Source organism: Aegilops tauschii, chromosome 5, assembly GCF_002575655.3.
Source record: "Aegilops tauschii subsp. strangulata cultivar AL8/78 chromosome 5, Aet v6.0, whole genome shotgun sequence".
NCBI lineage: Eukaryota > Viridiplantae > Streptophyta > Magnoliopsida > Poales > Poaceae > Aegilops > Aegilops tauschii.
In genome coordinates this window covers 75040983-75058257 of record NC_053039.3, presented here as the reverse complement: position 1 = coordinate 75058257, position 17275 = coordinate 75040983, and the positions used below count along the sequence as shown (strand labels likewise).

General features: G+C 47.6%; 29 non-coding genes and 6 pseudogenes across 29 annotated transcripts; all 35 read right to left on the bottom strand.

Moving 5' to 3' along the window:
* Window positions 1-250: 250 nt before the first annotated feature.
* LOC141023772 (5S ribosomal RNA) lies at window positions 251-369 on the bottom strand. The gene has a single exon (XR_012185370.1). It is a non-coding gene; the product is annotated as a 5S ribosomal RNA (ribosomal RNA).
* A 370-nt stretch (window positions 370-739) lies between these two features.
* LOC141024090 (5S ribosomal RNA) lies at window positions 740-859 on the bottom strand. Its single transcript, XR_012185688.1, has one exon. It is a non-coding gene; the product is annotated as a 5S ribosomal RNA (ribosomal RNA).
* A 374-nt stretch (window positions 860-1233) lies between these two features.
* LOC141023688 (5S ribosomal RNA) lies at window positions 1234-1352 on the bottom strand. The gene has a single exon (XR_012185287.1). It is a non-coding gene; the product is annotated as a 5S ribosomal RNA (ribosomal RNA).
* A 370-nt stretch (window positions 1353-1722) lies between these two features.
* LOC141025056 (5S ribosomal RNA) lies at window positions 1723-1841 on the bottom strand. Its single transcript, XR_012186553.1, has one exon. It is a non-coding gene; the product is annotated as a 5S ribosomal RNA (ribosomal RNA).
* Window positions 1842-2213: 372 nt separating this feature from the next.
* On the bottom strand, window positions 2214-2319 carry LOC141024613 (5S ribosomal RNA; annotated as a pseudogene).
* A 372-nt stretch (window positions 2320-2691) lies between these two features.
* On the bottom strand, window positions 2692-2810 carry LOC141024225 (5S ribosomal RNA). Its single transcript, XR_012185823.1, has one exon. It is a non-coding gene; the product is annotated as a 5S ribosomal RNA (ribosomal RNA).
* A 372-nt stretch (window positions 2811-3182) lies between these two features.
* Window positions 3183-3301, bottom strand: LOC141024057 (5S ribosomal RNA). The gene has a single exon (XR_012185655.1). It is a non-coding gene; the product is annotated as a 5S ribosomal RNA (ribosomal RNA).
* Window positions 3302-3674: 373 nt separating this feature from the next.
* On the bottom strand, window positions 3675-3780 carry LOC141024651 (5S ribosomal RNA; annotated as a pseudogene).
* A 371-nt stretch (window positions 3781-4151) lies between these two features.
* Window positions 4152-4270, bottom strand: LOC141024224 (5S ribosomal RNA). The gene has a single exon (XR_012185822.1). It is a non-coding gene; the product is annotated as a 5S ribosomal RNA (ribosomal RNA).
* Window positions 4271-4640: 370 nt separating this feature from the next.
* On the bottom strand, window positions 4641-4759 carry LOC141024093 (5S ribosomal RNA). Its single transcript, XR_012185691.1, has one exon. It is a non-coding gene; the product is annotated as a 5S ribosomal RNA (ribosomal RNA).
* A 371-nt stretch (window positions 4760-5130) lies between these two features.
* LOC141024404 (5S ribosomal RNA) lies at window positions 5131-5249 on the bottom strand. Its single transcript, XR_012186001.1, has one exon. It is a non-coding gene; the product is annotated as a 5S ribosomal RNA (ribosomal RNA).
* Window positions 5250-5619: 370 nt separating this feature from the next.
* On the bottom strand, window positions 5620-5738 carry LOC141023771 (5S ribosomal RNA). Its single transcript, XR_012185369.1, has one exon. It is a non-coding gene; the product is annotated as a 5S ribosomal RNA (ribosomal RNA).
* Window positions 5739-6108: 370 nt separating this feature from the next.
* On the bottom strand, window positions 6109-6227 carry LOC141023770 (5S ribosomal RNA). The gene has a single exon (XR_012185368.1). It is a non-coding gene; the product is annotated as a 5S ribosomal RNA (ribosomal RNA).
* A 371-nt stretch (window positions 6228-6598) lies between these two features.
* LOC141024089 (5S ribosomal RNA) lies at window positions 6599-6718 on the bottom strand. Its single transcript, XR_012185687.1, has one exon. It is a non-coding gene; the product is annotated as a 5S ribosomal RNA (ribosomal RNA).
* Window positions 6719-7089: 371 nt separating this feature from the next.
* LOC141023687 (5S ribosomal RNA) lies at window positions 7090-7208 on the bottom strand. The gene has a single exon (XR_012185286.1). It is a non-coding gene; the product is annotated as a 5S ribosomal RNA (ribosomal RNA).
* A 371-nt stretch (window positions 7209-7579) lies between these two features.
* On the bottom strand, window positions 7580-7698 carry LOC141025055 (5S ribosomal RNA). Its single transcript, XR_012186552.1, has one exon. It is a non-coding gene; the product is annotated as a 5S ribosomal RNA (ribosomal RNA).
* Window positions 7699-8070: 372 nt separating this feature from the next.
* On the bottom strand, window positions 8071-8176 carry LOC141024612 (5S ribosomal RNA; annotated as a pseudogene).
* Window positions 8177-8549: 373 nt separating this feature from the next.
* LOC141024223 (5S ribosomal RNA) lies at window positions 8550-8668 on the bottom strand. Its single transcript, XR_012185821.1, has one exon. It is a non-coding gene; the product is annotated as a 5S ribosomal RNA (ribosomal RNA).
* A 371-nt stretch (window positions 8669-9039) lies between these two features.
* On the bottom strand, window positions 9040-9158 carry LOC141024056 (5S ribosomal RNA). Its single transcript, XR_012185654.1, has one exon. It is a non-coding gene; the product is annotated as a 5S ribosomal RNA (ribosomal RNA).
* Window positions 9159-9529: 371 nt separating this feature from the next.
* On the bottom strand, window positions 9530-9635 carry LOC141024639 (5S ribosomal RNA; annotated as a pseudogene).
* Window positions 9636-10006: 371 nt separating this feature from the next.
* LOC141024222 (5S ribosomal RNA) lies at window positions 10007-10125 on the bottom strand. The gene has a single exon (XR_012185820.1). It is a non-coding gene; the product is annotated as a 5S ribosomal RNA (ribosomal RNA).
* A 375-nt stretch (window positions 10126-10500) lies between these two features.
* Window positions 10501-10619, bottom strand: LOC141023546 (5S ribosomal RNA). The gene has a single exon (XR_012185146.1). It is a non-coding gene; the product is annotated as a 5S ribosomal RNA (ribosomal RNA).
* Window positions 10620-10992: 373 nt separating this feature from the next.
* On the bottom strand, window positions 10993-11111 carry LOC141024281 (5S ribosomal RNA). Its single transcript, XR_012185878.1, has one exon. It is a non-coding gene; the product is annotated as a 5S ribosomal RNA (ribosomal RNA).
* Window positions 11112-11482: 371 nt separating this feature from the next.
* LOC141023672 (5S ribosomal RNA) lies at window positions 11483-11601 on the bottom strand. The gene has a single exon (XR_012185271.1). It is a non-coding gene; the product is annotated as a 5S ribosomal RNA (ribosomal RNA).
* A 370-nt stretch (window positions 11602-11971) lies between these two features.
* LOC141024560 (5S ribosomal RNA) lies at window positions 11972-12077 on the bottom strand (annotated as a pseudogene).
* A 371-nt stretch (window positions 12078-12448) lies between these two features.
* On the bottom strand, window positions 12449-12567 carry LOC141023848 (5S ribosomal RNA). The gene has a single exon (XR_012185446.1). It is a non-coding gene; the product is annotated as a 5S ribosomal RNA (ribosomal RNA).
* Window positions 12568-12939: 372 nt separating this feature from the next.
* Window positions 12940-13058, bottom strand: LOC141024100 (5S ribosomal RNA). The gene has a single exon (XR_012185698.1). It is a non-coding gene; the product is annotated as a 5S ribosomal RNA (ribosomal RNA).
* A 371-nt stretch (window positions 13059-13429) lies between these two features.
* LOC141024149 (5S ribosomal RNA) lies at window positions 13430-13548 on the bottom strand. The gene has a single exon (XR_012185746.1). It is a non-coding gene; the product is annotated as a 5S ribosomal RNA (ribosomal RNA).
* Window positions 13549-13919: 371 nt separating this feature from the next.
* On the bottom strand, window positions 13920-14038 carry LOC141024978 (5S ribosomal RNA). Its single transcript, XR_012186476.1, has one exon. It is a non-coding gene; the product is annotated as a 5S ribosomal RNA (ribosomal RNA).
* Window positions 14039-14408: 370 nt separating this feature from the next.
* LOC141025205 (5S ribosomal RNA) lies at window positions 14409-14527 on the bottom strand. The gene has a single exon (XR_012186703.1). It is a non-coding gene; the product is annotated as a 5S ribosomal RNA (ribosomal RNA).
* Window positions 14528-14898: 371 nt separating this feature from the next.
* On the bottom strand, window positions 14899-15017 carry LOC141025054 (5S ribosomal RNA). The gene has a single exon (XR_012186551.1). It is a non-coding gene; the product is annotated as a 5S ribosomal RNA (ribosomal RNA).
* A 372-nt stretch (window positions 15018-15389) lies between these two features.
* Window positions 15390-15495, bottom strand: LOC141024646 (5S ribosomal RNA; annotated as a pseudogene).
* Window positions 15496-15868: 373 nt separating this feature from the next.
* LOC141025164 (5S ribosomal RNA) lies at window positions 15869-15987 on the bottom strand. The gene has a single exon (XR_012186662.1). It is a non-coding gene; the product is annotated as a 5S ribosomal RNA (ribosomal RNA).
* A 371-nt stretch (window positions 15988-16358) lies between these two features.
* On the bottom strand, window positions 16359-16477 carry LOC141024314 (5S ribosomal RNA). The gene has a single exon (XR_012185911.1). It is a non-coding gene; the product is annotated as a 5S ribosomal RNA (ribosomal RNA).
* Window positions 16478-16852: 375 nt separating this feature from the next.
* LOC141023818 (5S ribosomal RNA) lies at window positions 16853-16971 on the bottom strand. The gene has a single exon (XR_012185415.1). It is a non-coding gene; the product is annotated as a 5S ribosomal RNA (ribosomal RNA).
* Between the last annotated feature and the right edge of the window lie 304 nt (window positions 16972-17275).

The window sequence follows — 17275 nt, the reverse complement described above, 5'->3', positions numbered from 1 at the left end:
TACTTACTCCCCCCCCTCAAACACGGAGACGAGTTTACCACGGTTTCCACCCCTCCCTCTATACCGCAGCAACACGTATTTTTTACCACTTTCAGAACGCGCTCCTCGCGCCACAAAGCCGCCTCTAGACGCGTGACCAATGAGCTGCGAGCTAAAACATATCGCAAATGTCAAAAATAATATAATGGGGTTAATATATATCGCGCACATGCGATATGTTTGTCACGAGCCGCAAAAAATAATTAAGAAGGGAATGCAACACGAGGACTTCCCAGGAGGTCACCCATCCTAGTGCTACTCTCGCCCAAGCACGCTTAACTACGGAGTTCTGATGGGATCCGGTGCTTTAGTGCTGGTATGATCGCATCCGACATGTTACCCCCGCCTTCGTCCCTTATGCTTGCCACTTCCAGGTCAACTTCAAAGATGATTGTCATTCTTACTACCATTACAACCGTTGCCTAATAATGGATAATGCCCTATATATACTACTTACTCCCCCCCCTCAAACACGGAGACGAGTTTACCACGGTTTCCACCCCACCCTCTATACCGCAGCAACACGTATTTTTTTACCCCTTTCAGAACGCGCTCCTCGCGCCACAAAGCCGCCTCTAGACGCGTGGCAATGAACAGCGAGCTAAAACATATCGCAAATGTCAAAAATAATATAACGGGGTTAATATATATCGCGCGCATGCGATATGTTTGTCACGAGGCGCAAAAAATAATTAAAAAGGGAATGCAACAAGAGGACTTCCCAGGAGGTCACCCATCCTAGTACTACTCTCGCCCAAGCACGCTTAACTTCGGAGTTCTGATGGGGATCCGGTGCTTTAGTGCTGGTATGATCGCATCCGACATTTTACCCCCGCCTTCGTCCCTTATGCTTGCCACTCCCAGGCCCACTTCAAAGATGATTGTCATTCTTACTACCATTACAACCGTTGCCTAATAATGGATAATGCCCTATATATACTACTTACTCCCCCCCCCCCCTCAAACACGGAGACGAGTTTACCACGGTTTCCACCCCTCCCTCTATACCGCAGCAACACGTATTTTTTTACCCCTTTCAGAACCGGCTCCTCGCGCCACAAAGCCGCCTCTAGACGCGTGACCAATGAGCAGCGAGCTAAAACATATCGCAAATGTCAAAAATAATATAACGTGGTTAATATATATCGCGCACATGCGATATGTTTGTCACGACGCGCAAAAAATAATTAAAAAGGAGTGCAACACGAGGACTTCCCAGGAGGTCACCCATCCTAGTACTAGTCTCGCCCAAGCACGCTTAACTACGGAGTTCTGATGGGATCCGGTGCTTTAGTGCTGGTATGATCGCATCCTACATGTTAGCCCCGCCTTCGTCCCTTATGCTTGCCACTCCCAGGTCCACTGCAAAGATGATTGTCATTCTTACTACCATTACAACCGTTGCCTAATAATGGATAATGCCCTATATATACTACTTACTCCCCCCCTCAAACACGGAGACGAGTTTACCACGGTTTCCACCCCTCCCTCTATACCGCAGCAACACGTATTTTTTTACCCCTTTCAGAACGCGCTCCTCGCGCCACAAAGCCGCCTCTAGACGCGTGACCAATGAGCAGCGAGCTAAAACATATCGCAAATGTCAAAAATAATATAACGGGGTTAATATATATCGCGCACATGCGATATGTTTGTCACGAGGCGCAAAAAATAATTAAAAAGGGAATGCAACACGAGGACTTCCCAGGAGGTCACCCATCCTAGTACTACTCTCGCCCAAGCATGCTTAACTTCGGAGTTCTGATGGGATCCGGTGCTTTAGTGCTGGTATGATCGCATCCAACATGTTAGCCCCGCCTTCGTCCCTTGTGCTTGCCACTCCCAGGTCCACTGCAAAGATGATTGTCAGTCTTACTACCATTACAACCGTTGCCTAATAATGGATAATGCCCTATATACACTACTTACTCCCCCCCCCTCAAACACGGAGACGAGTTTACCACGGTTTGCACCCCTCCCTCTATACCGCAGCAACACGTATTTTTTTACCCCTTTCAGAACGCGCTCCTCGCGCCACAAAGCCGCCTCTAGACGCATGACCAATGAGCAGCGAGCTAAAACATATCGCAAATGTCAAAAATAATATAACGGGGTTAATATATATCGCGCACATGCGATATGTTTGTCACGAGGCGCAAAAAATAATTAAAAAGGGAATGCAACACGAGGTCACCCATCCTAGTACTACTCTCACCCAAGCACGCTTAACTTCGGAGTTCTGATGGGATCCGGTGCTTTAGTGCTGCTATGATCGCATCCCACATGTTACCCCTGCCTTCGTCCCTTATGCTTGCCACTCCCAGGTCCACTGCAAAGATGATTGTCATTCTTACTACCATTACAACCGTTGCCTAATAATGGATAATGCCCTTTATATACTACTTACTCCCCCCCCCCTCAAACACGGAGACGAGTTTACCACAGTTTCCACCCCTCCCTCTATACCGCAGCAACACGTATTTTTTACCCCTTTCAGAACGCGCTCCTCGCGCCACAAAGCCGCCTCTAGACGCGTGACCAATGAGCTGCGAGCTAAAACATATCGCAAATGTCAAAAATAATATAATGGGGTTAATATATATCGCGCACATGCGATATGTTTGTCATGAGCCGCAAAAAATAATTAAAAAGGGAATGCAACACGAGGACTTCCCAGGAGGTCACCCATCCTAGTGCTACTCTCGCCCAAGCAGGCTTAACTACGGAGTTCTGATGGGATCCGGTGCTTTAGTGCTGGTATGATCGCATCCGACATGTTACCCCCGCCTTCGTCCCTTATGCTTGCCACTCCCAGGTCCACTGCAAAGATGATTGTCATTCTTACTACCATTACAACCGTTGCCTAATAATGGATAATGCCCTATATATACTACTTACTCCCCCCCCCTCAAACACGGAGACGAGTTTACCACGGTTTCCACCCCTCCCTCTATACCGCAGCAACACGTATTTTTTTACCCCTTTCAGAACGCGCTCCTCGCGCCACAATGCCGCCTCTAGACGCGTGACCAATGAGCAGCGAGCTAAAACATATCGCAAATGTCAAAAATAATATAACGGGGTTAATGTATATCGCGCACATGCGATATGTTTGTCACGAGGCGCCAAAAATAATTAAAAAGGGAATGCAACAGGAGGATTTTCCAGGAGGTCACCCATCCTAGTACTACTCTCACCCAAGCACGCTTAACTTCGGAGTTCTGATGGGATCCGGTGCTTTAGTGCTGGTATGATCGCATCCGACATGTTACCCCCGCCTTCGTCCCTTATGCTTGCCACTCCCAGGTCCACTGCAAAGATGATTATCATTCTTACTACCATTACAACCGTTGCCTAATAATGGATAATGCCCTATATATACTACTTACTCCCCCCCCCCTCAAACACGGAGACGAGTTTACCACGGTTTCCACCCCTCCCTCTATACCGCAGCAACACGTATTTTTTTACCCCTTTCAGAACGCGCTCCTCGCGCCACAAAGCCGCCTCTAGACGCATGACCAATGAGCAGCGAGCTAAAACATATCGCAAATGTCAAAAATAATATAACGGGGTTAATATATATCGCGCTCATGCGATATGTTTGTCACGAGGCGCAAAAAATAATTAAAAAGGGAATGCAACACGAGGTCACCCATCCTAGTACTACTCTCACCCAAGCACGCTTATCTTCGGAGTTCTGATGGGATCCGGTGCTTTAGTGCTGCTATGATCACATCCCACATGTTACCCCCGCCTTCGTCCCTTATGCTTGCCACTCCCAGGTCCACTTCAAAGATGATTGTCATTCTTACTACCATTACAACCGTTGCCTAATAATGGATAATGCCCTATATATACTACTTACTCCCCCCCCCTCAAACACGGAGACGAGTTTACCACGGTTTCCACCCCTCCCTCTATACCGCAGCAACACGTATTTTTTACCCCTTTCAGAACGCGCTCCTCGCGCCACAAAGCCGCCTCTAGACGCGTGACCAATGAGCTGCGAGCTAAAACATATCGCAAATGTCAAAAATAATATAATGGGGTTAATATATATCGCGCACATGCGATATGTTTGTCACGAGCCGCAAAAAATAATTAAAAAGGGAATGCAACACGAGGACTTCCCAGGAGGTCACCCATCCTAGTGCTACTCTCGCCCAAGCAGGCTTAACTACGGAGTTCTGATGGGATCCGGTGCTTTAGTGCTGGTATGATCGCATCCGACATGTTACCCCCGCCTTCGTCCCTTATGCTTGCCACTCCCAGGTCCACTGCAAAGATGATTGTCATTCTTACTACCATTACAACCGTTGCCTAATAATGGATAATGCCCTATATATACTACTTACTCCCCCCCCTCAAACACGGAGACGAGTTTACCACGGTTTCCACCCCACCCTCTATACCGCAGCAACACGTATTTTTTTACCCCTTTCAGAACGCGCTCCTCGCGCCACAAAGCCGCCTCTAGACGCGTGGCAATGAACAGCGAGCTAAAACATATCGCAAATGCCAAAAACAATATAACGGGGTTAATATATATCGCGCACATGCGATATGTTTGTCACGAGGCGCAAAAAATAATTAAAAAGGGAATGCAACATGAGGACTTCCCAAGAGGTCACCCATCCTAGTACTACTCTCGCCCAAGCACGCTTAACTTCGGAGTTTTGATGGGATCCGGTGCTTTAGTGCTGGTATGATCGCATCCGACATTTTACCCCCGCCTTCGTCCCTTATGCTTGCCACTCCCAGGTCCACTTCAAAGATGATTGTCATTCTTACTACCATTACAACCGTTGCCTAATAATGGATAATGCCCTATATATACTACTTACTCCCCCCCCTCAAACACGGAGACGAGTTTACCACGGTTTCCACCCCTCCCTCTATACCGCAGCAACACGTATTTTTTTACCCCTTTCAGAACGCGCTCCTCGCGCCACAAAGCCGCCTCTAGACGCGTGACCAATGAGCAGCGAGCTAAAACATATCGCAAATGTCAAAAATAATATAACGGGGTTAATGTATATCGCGCACATGCGATATGTTTGTCACGAGGCACAAAAAATAATTAAAAAGGGAATGCAACAGGAGGATTTTCCAGGAGGTCACCCATCCTAGTACTACTCTCACCCAAGCATGCTTAACTTCGGAGTTCTGATGGGATCCGGTGCTTTAGTGCTGGTATGATCGCACCCGACATGTTACCCCCGCCTTCGTCCCTTATGCTTGCCACTCCCAGGTCCACTGCAAAGATGATTATCATTCTTACTACCATTACAACCGTTGCCTAATAATGGATAATGCCCTATATATACTACTTACTCCCCCCCCTCAAACACGGAGACGAGTTTACCACGGTTTCCACCCCTCCCTCTATACCGCAGCAACACGTATTTTTTACCACTTTCAGAACGCGCTCCTCGCGCCACAAAGCCGCCTCTAGACGCGTGACCAATGAGCTGCGAGCTAAAACATATCGCAAATGTCAAAAATAATATAATGGGGTTAATATATATCGCGCACATGCGATATGTTTGTCACGAGCCGCAAAAAATAATTAAAAAGGGAATGCAACACGAGGACTTCCCAGGAGGTCACCCATCCTAGTGCTACTCTCGCCCAAGCACGCTTAACTACGGAGTTCTGATGGGATCCGGTGCTTTAGTGCTGGTATGATCGCATCCGACATGTTACCCCCGCCTTCGTCCCTTATGCTTGCCACTTCCAGGTCAACTTCAAAGATGATTGTCATTCTTACTACCATTACAACCGTTGCCTAATAATGGATAATGCCCTATATATACTACTTACTCCCCCCCCTCAAACACGGAGACGAGTTTACCACGGTTTCCACCCCTCCCTCTATACCGCAGCAACACGTATTTTTTACCACTTTCAGAACGCGCTCCTCGCGCCACAAAGCCGCCTCTAGACGCGTGACCAATGAGCTGCGAGCTAAAACATATCGCAAATGTCAAAAATAATATAATGGGGTTAATATATATCGCGCACATGCGATATGTTTGTCACGAGCCGCAAAAAATAATTAAGAAGGGAATGCAACACGAGGACTTCCCAGGAGGTCACCCATCCTAGTGCTACTCTCGCCCAAGCACGCTTAACTACGGAGTTCTGATGGGATCCGGTGCTTTAGTGCTGGTATGATCGCATCCGACATGTTACCCCCGCCTTCGTCCCTTATGCTTGCCACTTCCAGGTCAACTTCAAAGATGATTGTCATTCTTACTACCATTACAACCGTTGCCTAATAATGGATAATGCCCTATATATACTACTTACTCCCCCCCCCTCAAACACGGAGACGAGTTTACCACGGTTTCCACCCCACCCTCTATACCGCAGCAACACGTATTTTTTTACCCCTTTCAGAACGCGCTCCTCGCGCCACAAAGCCGCCTCTAGACGCGTGGCAATGAACAGCGAGCTAAAACATATCGCAAATGTCAAAAATAATATAACGGGGTTAATATATATCGCGCGCATGCGATATGTTTGTCACGAGGCGCAAAAAATAATTAAAAAGGGAATGCAACAAGAGGACTTCCCAGGAGGTCACCCATCCTAGTACTACTCTCGCCCAAGCACGCTTAACTTCGGAGTTCTGATGGGGATCCGGTGCTTTAGTGCTGGTATGATCGCATCCGACATTTTACCCCCGCCTTCGTCCCTTATGCTTGCCACTCCCAGGCCCACTTCAAAGATGATTGTCATTCTTACTACCATTACAACCGTTGCCTAATAATGGATAATGCCCTATATATACTACTTACTCCCCCCCCCTCAAACACGGAGACGAGTTTACCACGGTTTCCACCCCTCCCTCTATACCGCAGCAACACGTATTTTTTTACCCCTTTCAGAACCGGCTCCTCGCGCCACAAAGCCGCCTCTAGACGCGTGACCAATGAGCAGCGAGCTAAAACATATCGCAAATGTCAAAAATAATATAACGTGGTTAATATATATCGCGCACATGCGATATGTTTGTCACGACGCGCAAAAAATAATTAAAAAGGAGTGCAACACGAGGACTTCCCAGGAGGTCACCCATCCTAGTACTAGTCTCGCCCAAGCACGCTTAACTACGGAGTTCTGATGGGATCCGGTGCTTTAGTGCTGGTATGATCGCATCCTACATGTTAGCCCCGCCTTCGTCCCTTATGCTTGCCACTCCCAGGTCCACTGCAAAGATGATTGTCATTCTTACTACCATTACAACCGTTGCCTAATAATGGATAATGCCCTATATATACTACTTACTCCCCCCCCTCAAACACGGAGACGAGTTTACCACGGTTTCCACCCCTCCCTCTATACCGCAGCAACACGTATTTTTTTACCCCTTTCAGAACGCGCTCCTCGCGCCACAAAGCCGCCTCTAGACGCGTGACCAATGAGCAGCGAGCTAAAACATATCGCAAATGTCAAAAATAATATAACGGGGTTAATATATATCGCGCACATGCGATATGTTTGTCACGAGGCGCAAAAAATAATTAAAAAGGGAATGCAACACGAGGACTTCCCAGGAGGTCACCCATCCTAGTACTACTCTCGCCCAAGCATGCTTAACTTCGGAGTTCTGATGGGATCCGGTGCTTTAGTGCTGGTATGATCGCATCCAACATGTTAGCCCCGCCTTCGTCCCTTGTGCTTGCCACTCCCAGGTCCACTGCAAAGATGATTGTCAGTCTTACTACCATTACAACCGTTGCCTAATAATGGATAATGCCCTATATACACTACTTACTCCCCCCCCCTCAAACACGGAGACGAGTTTACCACGGTTTGCACCCCTCCCTCTATACCGCAGCAACACGTATTTTTTTACCCCTTTCAGAACGCGCTCCTCGCGCCACAAAGCCGCCTCTAGACGCATGACCAATGAGCAGCGAGCTAAAACATATCGCAAATGTCAAAAATAATATAACGGGGTTAATATATATCGCGCACATGCGATATGTTTGTCACGAGGCGCAAAAAATAATTAAAAAGGGAATGCAACACGAGGTCACCCATCCTAGTACTACTCTCACCCAAGCACGCTTAACTTCGGAGTTCTGATGGGATCCGGTGCTTTAGTGCTGCTATGATCGCATCCCACATGTTACCCCTGCCTTCGTCCCTTATGCTTGCCACTCCCAGGTCCACTGCAAAGATGATTGTCATTCTTACTACCATTACAACCGTTGCCTAATAATGGATAATGCCCTTTATATACTACTTACTCCCCCCCCCCCTCAAACACGGAGACGAGTTTACCACAGTTTCCACCCCTCCCTCTATACCGCAGCAACACGTATTTTTTACCCCTTTCAGAACGCGCTCCTCGCGCCACAAAGCCGCCTCTAGACGCGTGACCAATGAGCTGCGAGCTAAAACATATCGCAAATGTCAAAAATAATATAATGGGGTTAATATATATCGCGCACATGCGATATGTTTGTCATGAGCCGCAAAAAATAATTAAAAAGGGAATGCAACACGAGGACTTCCCAGGAGGTCACCCATCCTAGTGCTACTCTCGCCCAAGCAGGCTTAACTACGGAGTTCTGATGGGATCCGGTGCTTTAGTGCTGGTATGATCGCATCCGACATGTTACCCCCGCCTTCGTCCCTTATGCTTGCCACTCCCAGGTCCACTGCAAAGATGATTGTCATTCTTACTACCATTACAACCGTTGCCTAATAATGGATAATGCCCTATATATACTACTTACTCCCCCCCCTCAAACACGGAGACGAGTTTACCACGGTTTCCACCCCTCCCTCTATACCGCAGCAACACGTATTTTTTTACCCCTTTCAGAACGCGCTCCTCGCGCCACAATGCCGCCTCTAGACGCGTGACCAATGAGCAGCGAGCTAAAACATATCGCAAATGTCAAAAATAATATAACGGGGTTAATGTATATCGCGCACATGCGATATGTTTGTCACGAGGCGCAAAAAATAATTAAAAAGGGAATGCAACAGGAGGATTTTCCAGGAGGTCACCCATCCTAGTACTACTCTCACCCAAGCACGCTTAACTTCGGAGTTCTGATGGGATCCGGTGCTTTAGTGCTGGTATGATCGCATCCGACATGTTACCCCCGCCTTCGTCCCTTATGCTTGCCACTCCCAGGTCCACTGCAAAGATGATTATCATTCTTACTACCATTACAACCGTTGCCTAATAATGGATAATGCCCTATATATACTACTTACTCCCCCCCCTCAAACAGGGAGACGAGTTTACCACGGTTTCCACCCCTCCCTCTATACCGCAGCAACACGTATTTTTTTACCCCTTTCAGAACGCGCTCCTCGCGCCACAAAGCCGCCTCTAGACGCATGACCAATGAGCAGCGAGCTAAAACATATCGCAAATGTCAAAAATAATATAACGGGGTTAATATATATCGCGCTCATGCGATATGTTTGCCACGAGGCGCAAAAAATAATTAAAAAGGGAATGCAACACGAGGTCACCCATCCTAGTACTACTCTCACCCAAGCACGCTTATCTTCGGAGTTCTGATGGGATCCGGTGCTTTAGTGCTGCTATGATCGCATCCCACATGTTACCCCCGCCTTCGTCCCTTATGCTTGCCACTCCCAGGTCCACTGCAAAGATGATTGTCATTCTTACTACCATTACAACCGTTGCCTAATAATGGATAATGCCCTATATATACTACTTACTCCCCCCCCCTCAAACACGGAGACGAGTTTACCACGGTTTCCACCCCTCCCTCTATACCGCAGCAACACGTATTTTTTACCCCTTTCAGAACGCGCTCCTCGCGCCACAAAGCCGCCTCTAGACGCGTGACCAATGAGCTGCGAGCTAAAACATATCGCAAATGTCAAAAATAATATAATGGGGTTAATATATATCGCGCACATGCGATATGTTTGTCACGAGCCGCAAAAAATAATTAAAAAGGGAATGCAACACGAGGACTTCCCAGGAGGTCACCCATCCTAGTGCTACTCTCGCCCAAGCAGGCTTAACTACGGAGTTCTGATGGGATCCGGTGCTTTAGTGCTGGTATGATCGCATCCGACATGTTACCCCCGCCTTCGTCCCTTATGCTTGCCACTCCCAGGTCCACTGCAAAGATGATTGTCATTCTTACTACCATTACAACCGTTGCCTAATAATGGATAATGCCCTATATATACTACTTACTCCCCCCCCCCCGCTCAAACACGGAGACGAGTTTACCACGGTTTCCACCCCACCCTCTATACCGCAGCAACACGTATTTTTTTACCCCTTTCAGAACGCGCTCCTCGCGCCACAAAGCCGCCTCTAGACGCGTGGCAATGAACAGCGAGCTAAAACATATCGCAAATGTCAAAAATAATATAACGGGGTTAATATATATCGCGCACATGCGATATGTTTGTCACGAGGCGCAAAAAATAATTAAAAAGGGAATGCAACATGAGGACTTCCCAAGAGGTCACCCATCCTAGTACTACTCTCGCCCAAGCACGCTTAACTTCGGAGTTCTGATGGGATCCGGTGCTTTAGTGCTGGTATGATCGCATCCGACATTTTACCCCCGCCTTCGTCCCTTATGCTTGCCACTCCCAGGTCCACTTCGAAGATGATTGTCATTCTTACTACCATTACAACCGTTGCCTAATAATGGATAATGCCCTATATATACTACTTACTCCCCCCCCCCTCAAACACGGAGACGAGTTTACCACGGTTTCCACCCCTCCCTCTATACCGCAGCAACACGTATTTTTTTACCCCTTTCAGAACGCGCTCCTCGCGCCACAAAGCCGCCTCTAGACGCGTGACCAATGAGCAGCGACCTAAAACATATCGCAAATGTCAAAAATAATATAACGGGGTTAATGTATATCGCGCACATGCGATATGTTTGTCACGAGGCGCAAAAAATAATTAAAAAGGGAATGCAACAGGAGGATTTTCGAGGAGGTCACCCATCCTAGTACTACTCTCACCCAAGCACGCTTAACTTCGGAGTTCTGATGGGATCCGGTGCTTTAGTGCTGGTATGATCGCATCCGACATGTTACCCCCGCCTTCGTCCCTTATGCTTGCCACTCCCAGGTCCACTGCAAAGATGATTATCATTCTTACTACCATTACAACCGTTGCCTAATAATGGATAATGCCCTATATATACTACTTACTCCCCCCCCTCAAACACGGAGACGAGTTTACCACGGTTTCCACCCCTCCCTCTATACCGCAGCAACACGTATTTTTTTACCCCTTTCAGAACGCGCTCCTCGCGCCACAAAGCCGCCTCTAGACGCGTGACCAATGAGCAGCGAGCTAAAACATATCGCAAATGTCAAAAATAATATAACGGGGTTAATATATATCGCGCACATGCGATATGTTTGTCACGAGGCGCAAAAAATAATTAAAAAGGGAATGCAACACGAGGACTTCCGAGGAGGTCACCCATCCTAGTACTACTCTCGCCCAAGCATGCTTAACTTCGGAGTTCTGATGGGATCCGGTGCTTTAGTGCTGGTATGATCGCATCCAACATGTTAGCCCCGCCTTCGTCCCTTATGCTTGCCACTCCCAGGTCCACTGCAAAGATGATTGTCAGTCTTACTACCATTACAACCGTTGCCTAATAATGGATAATGCCCTATATACACTACTTACTCCCCCCCTCAAACACGGAGACGAGTTTACCACGGTTTGCACCCCTCCCTCTATACCGCAGCAACACGTATTTTTTTACCCCTTTCAGAACGCGCTCCTCGCGCCACAAAGCCGCCTCTAGACGCATGACCAATGAGCAGCGAGCTAAAACATATCGCAAATGTCAAAAATAATATAACGGGGTTAATATATATCGCGCACATGCGATATGTTTGTCACGAGGCGCAAAAAATAATTAAAAAGGGAATGCAACACGAGGTCACCCATCCTAGTACTACTCTCACCCAAGCACGCTTAACTTCGGAGTTCTGATGGGATCCGGTGCTTTAGTGCTGGTATGATCGCATCCCACATGTTACCCCCGCCTTCGTCCCTTATGCTTGCCACTCCCAGGTCCACTGCAAAGATGATTGTCATTCTTACTACCATTACAACCGTTGCCTAATAATGGATAATGCCCTATATATACTACTTACTCCCCCCCCCTCAAACACGGAGACGAGTTTACCACGGTTTCCACCCCTCCCTCTATACCGCAGCAACACGTATTTTTTACCCCTTTCAGAACGCGCTCCTCGCGCCACAAAGCCGCCTCTAGACGCGTGACCAATGAGCTGCGAGCTAAAACATCTCGCAAATGTCAAAAATAATATAATGGGGTTAATATATATCGCGCACATGCGATATGTTTGTCACGAGCCGCAAAAAATAATTAATAAGGGAATGCAACACGAGGACTTCCCAGGGGGTCACCCATCCTAGTGCTACTCTCGCCCAAGCACGCTTAACTACGGAGTTCTGATGGGATCCGGTGCTTTAGTGCTGGTATGATCGCATCCTACATGTTACCCCCGCCTTCGTCCCTTATGCTTGCCACTCCCAGGTCCACTGCAAAGATGATTGTCATTCTTACTACCATTACAACCGTTGCCTAATAATGGATAATGCCCTATATATACTACTTACTCCCCCCCCCTCAAACACGGAGACGAGTTTACCACGGTTTCCACCCCTCCCTCTATACCGCAGCAACACGTATTTTTTTACCCCTTTCAGAACGCGCTCCTCGCGCCACAAAGCCGCCTCTAGACGCGTGACCAATGAGCAGCGAGCTAAAACATATCGCAAATGTAAAAAATAATATAACGGGGTTAATATATATCGCGCACATGCGATATGTTTGTCACGAGGCGCAAAAAATAATTAAAAAGGGAATGCAACACGAGGACTTCCCAGGAGGTCACCCATCCTAGTACTACTCCCGCCCAAGCACGCTTAATTTCAAAGTTCTGATGGGATCCGGTGCTTTAGTGCTGGTATGATCGCATCCGACATTTTACCCCCGCCTTCGTCCCTTATGCTTGCCACTCCCAGGTCCACTGCAAAGATGATTGTCATTCTTACTACCATTACAACCGTTGCCTAATAATGGATAATGCCCTATATATACTACTTACTCCCCCCCCTCAAACACGGAGACGAGTTTACCACGGTTTCCACCCCTCCCTCTATACCGCAGCAACACGTATTTTTTTACCCATTTCAGAACGCGCTCCTCGCGCCACAAAGCCGCCTCTAGACGCGTGACCAATGAGCAGCGAGCTAAAACATATCGCAAATGTCAAAAATAATATAACGGGGTTAATGTATATCGCGCACATGCGATATGTTTGTCACGAGGCGCAAAAAATAATTAAAAAGGCAATGCAACACGAGGATTTTCCAGGAGGTCACCCATCCTAGTACTACTCTCACCCAAGCACGCTTAACTTCGGAGTTCTGATGGGATCCGGTGCTTTAGTGCTGGTATGATCGCATCCGACATGTTACCCCCGCCTTCGTCCCTTATGCTTACCACTCCCAGGTCCACTGCAAAGATGATTGTCATTCTTACTACCATTACAACCGTTGCCTAATAATGGATAATGCCCTATATATACTACTTACTCCCCCCCCCTCAAACACGGAGACGAGTTTACCACGGTTTCCACCCCTCCCTCTATACCGCAGCAACACGTATTTTTTTACCCCTTTCAGAACGCGCTCCTCGCGCCACAAAGCCGCCTCTAGACGCGTGCCAATGAACAGCGAGCTAAAACATATCGCAAATGTCAAAAATAATATAACGGGGTTAATATATATCGCGCACATGCGATATGTTTGTCACGAGGCGCAAAAAATAATTAAAAAGGGAATGCAACACGAGGACTTCCCAGGAGGTCACCCATCCTAGTACTACTCTCGCCCAAGCACGCTTAACTTCGGAGTTCTGATGGGATCCGATGCTTTAGTGCTGGTATGATCGCATCCGACATTATACCCCCGCCTTCGTCCCTTATGCTTGCCACTCCCAGGTCCACTTCAAAGATGATTGTCATTCTTACTACCATTACAACCGTTGCCTAATAATGGATAATGCCCTATATATACTACTTACTCCCCCCCCTCAAACACGGAGACGAGTTTACCACGGTTTCCACCCCTCCCTCTATACCGCAGCAACACGTATTTTTCTACCCCTTTCAGAACGCGCTCCTCGCGCCACAAAGCCGCCTCTAGACGCGTGACCAATGAGCAGCGAGCTAAAACATATCGCAAATGTCAAAAATAATATAACGGGGTTAATATATATCGCGCACATGCGATATGTTTGTCACGACGCGCAAAAAATAATTAAAAAGGAATGCAACACGAGGACTTCCAAGGAGGTCACCCATCCTAGTACTACTCTCGCCCAAGCACGCTTAACTACGGAGTTCTGATGGGATCCGGTGCTTTAGTGCTGGTATGATCGCATCCTACATGTTAGCCCCGCCTTCGTCCCTTATGCTTGCCACTCCCAGGTCCACTGCAAAGATGATTGTCATTCTTACTACCATTACAACCGTTGCCTAATAATGGATAATGCCCTATATATACTACTTACTCCCCCCCTCAAACACGGAGACGAGTTTACCACGGTTTCCACCCCTCCCTCTATACCGCAGCAACACGTATTTTTTTTACCCCTTTCAGAACGCGCTCCTCGCGCCACAAAGCCGCCTCTAGACGCGTGACCAATGAGCAGCGAGCTAAAACATATCGCAAATGTCAAAAATAATATAACGGGGTTAATATATATCGCGCACATGCGATATGTTTGTCACGAGGCGCAAAAAATAATTAAAAAGGGAATGCAACACGAGGACTTCCCAGGAGGTCACCCATCCTAGTACTACTCTCGCCCAAGCATGCTTAACTTCGGAGTTCTGATGGGATCCGGTGCTTTAGTGCTGGTATGATCGCATCCAACATGTTAGCCCCGCCTTCGTCCCTTATGCTTGCCACTCCCAGGTCCACTGCAAAGATGATTGTCAGTCTTACTACCATTACAACCGTTGCCTAATAATGGATAATGCCCTATATACACTACTTACTCCCCCCCCCTCAAACACGGAGACGAGTTTACCACGGTTTGCACCCCTCCCTCTATACCGCAGCAACACGTATTTTTTTACCCCTTTCAGAACGTGCTCCTCGCGCCACAAAGCCGCCTCTAGACGCATGACCAATGAGCAGCGAGCTAAAACATATCGCAAATGTCAAAAATAATATAACGGGGTTAATATATATCGCGCACATGCGATATGTTTGTCACGAGGCGCAAAAAATAATTAAAAAGGGAATGCAACACGAGGTCACCCATCCTAGTACTACTCTCACCCAAGCACGCTTAACTTCGAAGTTCTGATGGGATCCGGTGCTTTAGTGCTGCTATGATCGCATCCCACATGTTACCCCCGCCTTCGTCCCTTATGCTTGCCTCTCCCAGGTCCACTGCAAAGATGATTGTCATTCTTACTACCATTACAACCGTTGCCTAATAATGGATAATGCCCTATATATACTACTTACTCCCCCCCCCCCTCAAACACGGAGACGAGTTTACCACGGTTTCCACCCCTCCCTCTATACCGCAGCAACACGTATTTTTTACCCCTTTCAGAATGCGCTCCTCGCGCCACAAAGCCGCCTCTAGACGCGTGACCAATGATCTGCGAGCTAAAACATATCGCAAATGTCAAAAATAATATAATGGGGTTAATATATATCGCGCACATGCGATATGTTTGTCACGAGCCGCAAAAAATAATTAAAAAGGGAATGCAACACGAGGATTTTCCAGGAGGTCACCCATCCTAGTACTACTCTCGCCCAAGCACGCTTAACTTCGGAGTTCTGATGGGATCCGGTGCTTTAGTGCTGGTATGATCGCATCCGACATGTTACCCCCGCCTTCGTCCCTTATGCTTGCCACTCCCAGGTCCACTGCAAAGATGATTGTCATTCTTACTACCATTACAACCGTTGCCTAATAATGGATAATGCCCTATATATACTACTTACTCCCCCCCCCTCAAACACGGAGACGAGTTTACCACAGTTTCCACCCCTCCCTCTATACCGCAGCAACACGTATTTTTTACCCCTTTCAGAACGCGCTCCTCGCGCCACAAAGCCGCCTCTAGACGCGTGACCAATGAGCTGCGAGCTAAAACATATCGCAAATGTCAAAAATAATATAATGGGGTTAATATATATCGCGCACATGCGATATGTTTGTCATGAGCCGCAAAAAATAATTAAAAAGGGAATGCAACACGAGGACTTCCCAGGAGGTCACCCATCCTAGTGCTGCTCTCGCCCAAGCAGGCTTAACTACGGAGTTCTGATGGGATCCGGTGCTTTAGTGCTGGTATGATCGCATCCGACATGTTACCCCCGCCTTCGTCCCTTATGCTTGCCACTCCCAGGTCCACTGCAAAGATGATTGTCATTCTTACTACCATTACAACCGTTGCCTAATAATGGATAATGCCCTATATATACTACTTACTCCCCCCCCCCGCTCAAACACGGAGACGAGTTTACCACGGTTTCCACCCCACCCTCTATACCGCAGCAACACGTATTTTTTTTACCCCTTTCAGAACGCGCTCCTCGTGCCACAAAGCCACCTCTAGACGCGTGGCAATGAACAGCGAGCTAAAACATATCGCAAATGTCAAAAATAATATAACGGGGTTAATATATATCGCGCACATGCGATATGTTTGTCACGAGGCGCAAAAAATAATTAAAAAGGGAATGCAACATGAGGACTTCACAAGAGGTCACCCATCCTAGTACTACTCTCGCCCAAGCACGCTTAACTTCGGAGTTCTGATGGGATCCGGTGCTTTAGTGCTGGTATGATCGCATCCGACATTTTACCCCCGCCTTCGTCCCTTATGCTTGCCACTCCCAGGTCCACTTCAAAGATGATTGTCATTCTTACTACCATTACAACCGTTGCCTAATAATGGATAATGCCCTATATATACTACTTACTCCCCCCCCTCAAACACGGAGACGAGTTTACCACGGTTTCCACCCCTCCCTCTATACCGCAGCAACACGTATTTTTTTACCCCTTTCAGAACGCGCTCCTCGCGCCACAAAGCCGCCTCTAGACGCGTGACCAATGAGCAGCGACCTAAAACATATCGCAAATGTCAAAAATAATAT